Raw genomic sequence first — 10,272 nt, forward strand, 5'->3', positions numbered from 1 at the left:
CTGATATATGATTGGGTTTTCTTCCTGGACCTGCCAGTTTCTGATATGTCAGTGGGGTTTTGTCCTGTACCTGTCAGTTTCTGTTATGTGAGTGTGGATGTGCATTTGCCTGTCAGTTTCTGTTATGTGAGTGCGGTTTTGTCCTGTACCTGTCAGTTTCTGATATGTGAGTGGGGTTTTGTACTATAGCTGTCAGTTTCTGATCTGTGAGTGCGGTTTTGTCCTGTACCTGTCAGTTTCTGGCATATGAGTTGGGATTTCTCATGTACCTATCAGTCTCTGGTATGTGAATGGGGTTATATCCTGTACCTGTCAGTTTCTGGTATTTGAGAGGGCTTTTGTCCTGTACCTCTCAGTTTCTGATATGTGAGTGGGTCTTTGTCCAATAAATGTCAGTATCTGATATATGAGTCGGGTTTTGTCCTCTCCCTGTCTGTTTCTGGTTTGTGAGTGAGGTTTTGTCCAGTACCTGTCAGTTTCTTTATGTTTGTGTTTTTTTTTCCTGTAGCTGTCAGTTTCTGGTACCTGAATGGGGTTTTGTTCTGTACCTATCAGTTCTTTGTAAGTGAATGGGGCTTTATCCTGTACCTGGCAGTTTCTTTATGTTAGTGTTCATTTTTCCTATAGCTGTCAGATTCTGATACGTGAGTGGGATTTTGTCCTTTACTTGTCAGTTTCTGATCTGTGATTTGGGTTTTGTCCTGTACCTGTCTGTTTCTGGTATGTTAGTGGGCTTTTGTCCTGTACCTGTCAGCTTCTGTCATGTGAGTGGTGTTTTGTACAATAGCTGTCACTTTCTGATCTGTGAGTGGGGTTTTGTCCTGTACCTGTCAGTTTCTGTTATGTGAGTGTGGATATGCATTTGCCTGTCAGTTTCAGTTATGTGAATTAGGTTTTTTCCTGTTCCTGTCAGTTTCTGGTATATGAATTGGGTTATATCCTGTACCTATCAGTCTCTGGTATGTGAGTGGGGTTATATCCTGCACCTGTCAGTTTTGGTCATGCGAGTGGGGTTATCTCCTGTACCTCTCAGTTTCTGACATGTGAGTCGGTCTTTGTCCTGTAAATGTCAGCATCTGATATGTGAGTCAGGTTTTGTCCTGTACCTGTCTTTCTGGTTTGAGAGTGGGGTTTTGTACTGTGCCAGTCAGTTTCAGGTTTGTGAGTGGGTTTTGTGCTGTATCTCTCAGTTTCTGATATGTGAGTGTGGTTGTTGTCCTGTACCTGTCAGCTTCTGGTACGTGAGTGGGGTTTTGTCCTGTACCTGTCAGTTTCTGGTATGTGAGTGGGTTTTGTCCTGTATCTGTCAGTTTCTGGTATGTGAGTGGGTTTTGTCCTGTACCTGTCAGTTTCTGGTACGTGAGTGGGGTTTTGTCCTGTACCTGTCAGCTTCTGGTATGTGAGTGGGTTTTCTCCTGTACCTGTCAGTTTCTGGTATGTGAGTGGGTTTTGTCCTGTACCTGTCAGTTTCTGGTATGTGAGTGGGTTTTGCCCTGTACCTGTCAGTTTCTGGTATGTGAGTGGGGTTTTGTCCTGTACCTGTCAGCTTCTGGTACGTGAGTGGGGTTTTGTCCTGTACCTGTCAGTTTCTGGTATGTGAGTGGGTTTTGTCCTGTACCTGTCAGTTTCTGGTATGTGAGTGAGTTTTGTCCTGTACCTGTCAGCTTCTGGTATGTGAGTGGGTTTTGTCCTGTACCTGTCAGCTTCTGGTACGTGAGTGGGGTTTTGTCCTGTATATGGCAGTTTCTTTATGTTATTGTTCTTTTTTCCTGTAGCTGTCAGTTTCTGATCTGTGAGGGGGTATTGTCCTGTACCTGTCAATTTCCGGTATGTGAGTGATGTTTTGTCCTGTATATGGCAGTTTCTGATATGTGAGTGGGGTTTTGACCTCTTCCTGTCAGTTTCTCATTTGTGAATGTGGTTTTGACCTGTTCCTGACAACTTCTGATATGCGAGTGTGGTTTTGTCCTGTACCTGCCAGATTTTGAAATGTGAGGGAGGATTTGTCCTGTAAATATCAGTTTCTGATATATGATTGGGGTTTTGTTCTGTATCTGACAGTTTCTGATATGTGGGTGAGATTTAGTAATGTAGCTGCCATTATCTTGTATGTGAGTGGGATTTTGTACTGTACCTGTCCATTTCTGATATGGGAGTGGGGTTTTTTTCCTGTACCAGTCAGTTTCTGGTATGTGCATGGGTTTTTGTCCAGTACCTGTCAGTTTCTGGTATGTGAGTGAATTTTCCACTGTACCTGTCAGTTTCTGGTATGTGAGGGGGATTTTGTCCTGTACCTGTCAGTTTCTGGTATGTGAGTGAATTTTCCACTGTACCTGTCAGTTTTTGTTATGTGAGGGGGATTTTGTCCTGTACCTGTCAGTTTTTGTTATGTGAGGGGGATTTTGTCCTGCACCAGTCAGTTTCTGGTATGTGAGTGAGGTTTTGTCCTGTGTCTGTCAGTTTCTGGTATGTGAGTGGAATTTTGTCCTGTACCCATCAGCTTCTCATTGGGTGTTATCTGTACCTGTCAGTTTCTGTCTGCACCTGTCTGTATCTGCTATGTGAGCTTCAGTTTCTGTCTATCTGTCTGTGTCTAGTATGGGAGTGTGGATTTTACTCAGTAACTGTCTATCTCTGGTAGTTAAGTGTGGGTCTTCATCTGTATCTGTCAGTCAATCTCAGTTGCAGTAAGTGATTGTGATTCAATCTCAATCTGTCTTTCTGTGAGTGATAATGTACTTACTGTGTGTGAGAAGGAGCTGCCTGCACTGATCCTCCTCTTCCATGTGGAGGAAAGATCACATTTATTCTGGCTCAGTGAAGTATTTTGCTCCGAGAATTATAATATGAGAACAGGATTAGTTATACAATATGGACAGTTGTGGGTAGAATATAAAAATAAATTAATAATTAGTGTGTTTGTTTATGACAACAAAGTAAAGTATCTGGGGAGAGGAAACTGCGATACAAATTGTGTCGTGGTCTGATCTCACTGCAATACAGTGGGACTCCGATTCTCCGCAGCAGGTGTGTAGAATGGTTCTATAGTAAGTTATCAGCATCCAGACACAAACCAACCCCAGCATTTGACCATGAATGGGACGACCCTATTGCCACAGTCCAGGTTTATATCTCCCAGTCCCATTGGATTACCTATCAAATTCCGCAAGGCTTCCTGGAATATAACCACAGGTACCTGGTCTGTACAAGCAATTGTTTTCAGTCTATGGACAGAAAACAGCGAGTTGTGGTAAATGGCTGTTATTCAGAGAGAAGGATGGTAGACAGTAGTGTTCACCAACTGTCAGTGCTGGGGCCACTGCATTCTTTATTATATTTATAAATGACCTGGAAATTGGAATACAAAGTAGAATATCTAAATTTGCAATTCACACCTTATGTGGGGGTGTGCAATAGAGTGAGGATGATACCAATCGACTGCAACAGGACATAGAAAGATTGGCAGAATTGACAGACAAGTGGCAGATGGAATTTAAACAGAGAAGAGTGAGGTGATGCATTTTGGCAGAGGAAACAGGGAGAGGCAATATACACGTATTGGCACAATTGTATAGAATGTGCAGGGACAGAGGGACCTGGGAGTTAATGGGCATAGGTCCCTGAAGGTGGCAGGACATATTGAGATAGTGGTTAGCAAAGGATATGGGATCTTGGGTTTCATAAATAGAGGTATTGAGTACAAATGTAGAGAAGTTATGCTGAATCATTATAAAGCGCTGGTTAGGCCACAACTGGAGAATTGCATCCAGTTCTGGTCACCACACTTTAGGAAGGATGTGAAGGCCTTTGAGAGGGTGCAGAGGAGATTTATCAAAAAGTTCTGCGGATTGGGGATCTTAGCTACAAGCAAAGGTTGGAGATGCTGGATTTCTTTCATTAGAGCAAAGGAGGTTGAGGGGTGATTTGATAGAGGTGTACAGGATTATGACAGGTTTGGATCGGCTAGACGGGGAAAGGCTGTTCCCACTAGTTGATGGTACCAGGACTAGGGGACACAGATTTGAGGTTTTGGGCAAGAGATGGGGCGGGGGCGGTGGTGTGAGGAAAAACATTTTTACGCAGCGAGTGTTGAGGACCTGGAACTCGCTGCCGATGGAAGTGGTGGAAGCGGACACACTCAATGTTTTCAAGGGGAGACTGGATAGGCACTTGAGGGAAATAAACTTGCAGGGCTACGGGGATAGAGCAGGGGAATGGGACTGACTGGATTGCTCTGCAGAGAGATGGCACAGACTCAATGGGCCGAATGGCTTCCTTCTGTGCTGTTATGACTCTATGATTATGGCTCTATCATTCCATTCAAACCGAGTTGAGGGCCTGTGTAATTAACAGAATGTCTCAGAGCACGGATCCTGATGTACCTGATGTAGCGACTATGTATCTGCCAATCACCAGCAACAGGGTTCTGGAGAACTCAATGCACCGAAACAAAATAACTGATTTTTGAAATGTGTTCTTTCACACTTCTCACCTGCTGCCTGCAATAGATGCACTTTGTGAAACTCCTCACATCCTCACTCTCAGGCTCCGATCCACTGTTCAATAACAACAGACACGGTGAAATTCGAACTGAATCAGGAACATTCACTGCTGATTTGGAGAAAGCAGCAATGATTTGAAAGTGCGAGGTGATTTACTTTCTATGTTACCTTACACTGTACACACACAGCCTGAGAATGGCCTCTCCCTTCCCCCACTCACTCCATGTTAAGGAACTAGTTCCTGTTCCAATCTGTCTCTTACAGACAATCCCCGGCTTCCAACTCTCCGACACCTCCTCCTACCTCCACCTGGACCATGACCCTACTGCCGAACATCAAACCACTGTCACTGACCTCATCTCCTCTGGAGATCTTCCCCCCGCTGCCACCAACCTCATAGTTCCCCAACCCCGCACAGCCCGCTTCTACCTCCTTCCCAAGATCCACAAACAGGACTGCCCTGGTAGACACATCATTTCAGCCTGTTCTTGCCCCACGGAACTTATCTCTTCCTATCTCGACTCTATCTTTTCTCCCCTTGTCCAGTCTCTTCCCACCTACATTCACGACTCTTCGGACGCCCTCTGCCACTTTAACAGTTTCCAGTTTCCTGGCCCCAACCGCTTCCTTTTCACCATGGACGTACAATCCCTCTACACCTCCATTCCCCACCAGGATGGCCGGATGGCGCTCCACTTCTTCCTTGAACAGAGGCCCCTCCAGTCCCCATCCACCACCACCCTCCTCCGCCTGGCTGAACTTGTTCTCACATTGAACAACTTCTCCTTTAACTCCACACATTTCCTCCAAATCAAAGGTGTTGCCATGGGTACCCGCATGGGTCCTAGCTATGCCTGCCTTTTCGTGGGATATGTCAAACAATCTTTGTTCCAGTCCGACTCAGCTCCCCTCCCTTAGCTCTTTTTCCGATACATTGATGACTGTATCGGTGCCGTTTTCTGCTCTCGCCCCAAACTAGACAATTCATTCACTTTGCCTCCAATTTCCACCCTTCCTCACCTTCACATGGTCCATTTCTGACTCTTCCCTTCCCTTCCTCGACTTCTCCGTCTCCATCTCTGGGGATAGGTTATCGACCAATATTCACTACAAGCCCACTGACTCCCACAGCTACCTGGGCTACACTTCCTCCCACCCCGCCTCCTGTAAGGACTCCATTCCATTCTCCCAGTTTCTCCATCTCTGCCGTATCTGCTCCGACGATGCCACCTTCCACACCAGTGCTTCCGACATGTCTTCCTTTTTCCGCAGATGATACTAAGATGGGAGGGAAAGTAGTGAGTGAGGAGGACATAAAAAACCTGCAAGGGGACATCGACAGGCTAAGTAAGTGGGCAGAGATTTGGCAGATGGAATACAATACTGGAAAGTGTGAGGTTATGCACTTCGGCAGGAAAAATCGTAGAGCAAGTTATTATCTTAATGGCAAGAAACTGGAAAGTACTGAAGTACAAAGGGATCTGGGGGTCCTGGTGCACGAAACTCAAAAGGTTAGTATGCAGGTGCAGCAAGTGATTAAGAAGGCCAATGGAATGTTGGCTTTCGTTGCTAGGGGGATAGAATATAAAAATAGGGAGGTATTGCTTCAGTTGTACAAGGTATTGGTGAGACCGCACCTGGAATACTGCGTACAGTTTTGGTGTCCATATTTAAGAAAGGACATACTTGCTCTCGAGTCAGTACAAAGAAGGTTCACTCGGTTAATCCCGGGGATGAGGGGATGGACATATGAGGAGAGGTTGAGTAGATTGGGACTCTACTCATTGGAGTTCAGAAGAATGAGAGGCGATCTTATTGAAACATATAAGATTGTGAAGGGGTTGGATCGGGTGGATGCGGGGAAGATGTTCCCGATGATGGGTGAAACTAGAACTAGGGGGCATAGTCTTAGAATAAGGGGCTGCTCTTTCAAAACTGAGATGAGGAGGGACTACTTCACTCAGAGGGTGGTAGGTCCATGGAATATGCTGCCCCAAAAAGCTGTAGAAGCTACATCATTACATAAATTTAAAACAGAAATAGACAGTTTCCCAGAAGTAAAGGGAATTAAGGGTTACGGGGAGCGGGCAGGAATTTGGACATGAGTCTAGGTTCGGATCGGTCATGGCCCTGTGGGTAGCGGAGCGGGCCCAGGGGCCGTGTAGCCTGATCCTGCTCCTATTTCGTGTGTCTAATTCTGTTAGATTCAGGAGATGGTTCTGTGATAGTGGATTGGCTGTTAGGATCAGATCAGCCATGATCTTATTGAATGGCGGAGCAGGCTCGAGGGGCCAATTGGCCTACTCCTGCTCCTATTTCTTATCTTATGATCTTATCAGCATCCAGACACAACCCAAACCCAGCACTGGACCATGAATGGGACATCCGATTGGCACACTCCAGCTTTATATCTCTCACTCCCACGGGAGCAGGTGTACAATGGCGGATCGCTTCCTGGAATAATTCCATAGGTAGCTGGGCTGCACATCTATTTTTTCCAGTATATTGAAAACGAGTTGAGGGCCTGAATAGTTAACAGAGTGTCTCAGAGCCTGGATGCTGATGTATCTGAGGGAGCCACAATGTATCTCTCGATCACCAGCAACACGGTTCTGGAGAACTCAAAAGCAAATAACCGATTTTTGAAATGTGTTCTTTCACACTTCTCACCTGCTGCCTGCAATCGATGGACGTTGTGAATCTCCGCACATCCTCACTGTCAGGCTGTGTTTCCTTGTTCACTGAACAATAACAACAGACACGGTGAGATTGGAACTGAATCAGGAACATTCACTGCTGATTTGGAGAAAGCAGCAATGATTTGAAAGTGCGAGGTGATTTAATTTCTATGTTACCTTACACTGTACACACACACAGCCCGAGAATGGCCTCTCCCTTCCCCCACTCACTCCATGTTCCGGAACTAGTTCCTGTTCCAATCTGTCTCTTACAGACAATCCCCGGCTTCCGATGAACTTGCCCCGACTCAAAGCCCATCTGTGGACACAGTCCCAATGCGATGTGTTGCTGTGAGGAGGCTGCTGTTTGCTCCCTTACTCGGGCCCGTGATATCTCCGCTCCCTGATGTGTTCAGCGATCATCAGCCGAGCACAGGGGAAACGGCCCCCGCTGGCAGAGCTGGGGGAGGGGAGCTCGCATGGGCCCTTCCTGTCGCTTTAAACACTGTGCGGGGAGAGGGGGAGCAGCAGGCAAATATTTCAATGCTGAAGCCTGAAAGCTGGAGGCGGAGTTGAAGCTCAGAGGACGCTGTCTCTGCTCTGCCTGTCACTCTGATTCTGTCTCCTCCCAGCCTCCCCGGGCAGCACCTGACTCACGGCGGTCTGGATGTGTGGACACAATCCGCACTCTCCAAACTATTAGACGTCTTTGTCATCTACTGGCTGAAAGCGAGCAATGATTCAGCAGAAACCATTTTGATTTCGACAGATACCTCAGCACTGTGTTTATGTTCCGCTTAAAACCATTGCCAAGTAGTTTATTGGTCAAGCTGAAAACTCCAAACAACCATTAAAAGCAGATGCCCGCACTCACCCGATTTTAGTGTGAACATTGTGGTTGATCATTGAGTGTGGGATAGACACTTCCTCTGTCACTCTGGTACTATGTGGCAAGGTGAGATTCACTGCTGAATATGGGACAGATACTGTATCTGTCACTCTCTTGCACAGTGTGTTCGTGCGGGATTGACAAATGTGCATATGATAGACAACGCATCTGTCACTCTCTGCATTGTCAATGGCAAATTGGCTGTTGAAAAACGACAGATACTGTATCTGACACTCTCTAGTACAATATGACTTTTTAAATTGTCTGGTGAGGCTAAACTAGATACTTTATGTCACTCTCTGGTACTGTCTCACTGTGGGATTGACAGGTGAGTATAGGAAATGCACTACCACTCACTCACAAGTGAGGGAATATTCGTTTATACAGGACAGCAATTGTATCTGTCACTCTGTATCTGTGTCGCAGCGTTTGATTGTCAGGTGAGTGGGGGAAAGATAACTTAATGGGCAAAACTGTGGCAAATGATATTCAAAGCAGATTTTAAGATTTAACATGTTAAATCAGATCTGGTATAATTCTGACCCATAGAACAGAACAGTAACCAGCCCTTTCAAAGATAATGTGGGTGGCTCTGAAAAGAGCCTCTGGGTTATTAGATTGAATCTTTTTCGCTTTACTTGCTCTTGGAGCTGGCAGTGCTGGTTTTTTTGGGCAGCAGCACCGCCTGGATATTAGGCAGCACCCCGCCCTGAGCGATGGTCACCTTTCCCAGCAACTTGTTTTTAACTCCTCGTCGTTGCGGATGGCCAGCTGCAGGTGTCTGGGGATGATGCGGGTCTTCTTGTTGTCGCGGGCAGCGTTGCCGGCCAGCTCCAGGATTTCAGCGGTCAGATACTCGAGCACAGCAGCCATGTACACCGGGGCTCCGGCACCCACACGCTGAGCGTAGTTGCCCTTTCGCAGGTGCCTGTGAACACGGCCCACAGGGAACTGCAGTCCGGCCCGGGATGAGCGAGACTTGGCTTTGGCCCGAGCTTTACCGCTGGTTTTTCCTCTTCCAGACATTTCCACAATCAATACGGTCAGAGAAAGAATGAAAATCTCCTCCCACATCTGCCCTTCTTATACCTTCTGGAGGAATGCAGATAGCGAACTTCTGATTGCTCGCTCTGTGGTGAATTTCATTGATGCTTTCCGGTGACCATTCACAGTCTGCTTTTCCCGCCAATGAAAAGTGAGTGGAAATAACTGTTCTCAACCGCCAACGATTTTTTAATTTCAAAAAGCCCGCCAATATTTTCCTAACGAGCGAATTAAGTTAATAAATTCACCATTAGCCAAATAATTCCGAAAATTTTTTTTCTTCCTTTTGTCTTATTCCATCTCTCCCTTGCAAATTCCAGGCTGTTACAATCAGGATTAATTCCGCGTTCAATTTGAAACTGCAACGGGCGGGAATCAATTTCCATTGACTTTGAAACGGGACACATTCCAGCTCAATCTTTGTAAAAGTGAGGTTTCACAGATTATCGATCGATCATTTGCACAGGCACTGCGGCGGGAGTGAAACCAGATCTGGGAGTCCTGCTGTAAGAAGGGAAGAGGGACAGAGGGTTTAAACTGTCCACCGTTCTGGTCTCTAAGAAACCCCATTCTGGGTTTTTGCAATGCAGTAATTCTCGGGTTAATACAAGGATTGACCACAAATGGCATTGAAAAAAATGAAAATGTGTTTGCAGAGATTGAGGTGACTGAAATCCGAGTCTCATCTCGAAAACAAGCTTTTAATTCGTCGGAAGACGCTGCAAGTGAACGGGTCTAAGATCAAAGGGAAAGAGCGATCAGGGACCGTGTTTGTAGTTCTTATCAGCCGAGCACAGAGGAAACGGCCTCCGCTGGCCGAGCTGGGGGAGCGGTGCTCGCAGGGGCCCTTCCCGTCCGTTTCAAAAGTCTGGGGGAGGGGGAGGCGTAGCTTGAATTTTAGCGCATGCTCAGACTTTTCTTATAACACTTAAATCAGCAAAAATCTGATTGTTTCACAAATCGCTTTTATCGTTCATTAAATGGGCCACATGGAGACGCTGTTAATTATCATCCGAATTACTGATAAACCGAGTGTGTGACCCGGACACTGGAGTGGGAGTTCCTGAACAGGTTCACACATTCCGTCAGTTGAGATTTTATTTTCACCCACAGGGTGGTGGGGGTCTGGAACTGTTTTGCCTGAAAGGGTGGGAGAGGC

At 46.2% G+C, this 10,272-nt stretch overlaps 1 pseudogene; it reads right to left on the reverse strand.

Annotated features, from left to right (window-relative positions):
- Positions 1–8,682: 8,682 nt before the first annotated feature.
- On the reverse strand, positions 8,683–9,104 carry LOC147098434 (histone H2A type 2-C-like; annotated as a pseudogene).
- Between the last annotated feature and the right edge of the window lie 1,168 nt (positions 9,105–10,272).

The sequence above is a fragment of the Somniosus microcephalus genome, chromosome 29 (assembly GCF_052327205.1).
Source record: "Somniosus microcephalus isolate GS21.2 chromosome 29, FLI_Smic_1.0, whole genome shotgun sequence".
NCBI lineage: Eukaryota > Metazoa > Chordata > Chondrichthyes > Squaliformes > Somniosidae > Somniosus > Somniosus microcephalus.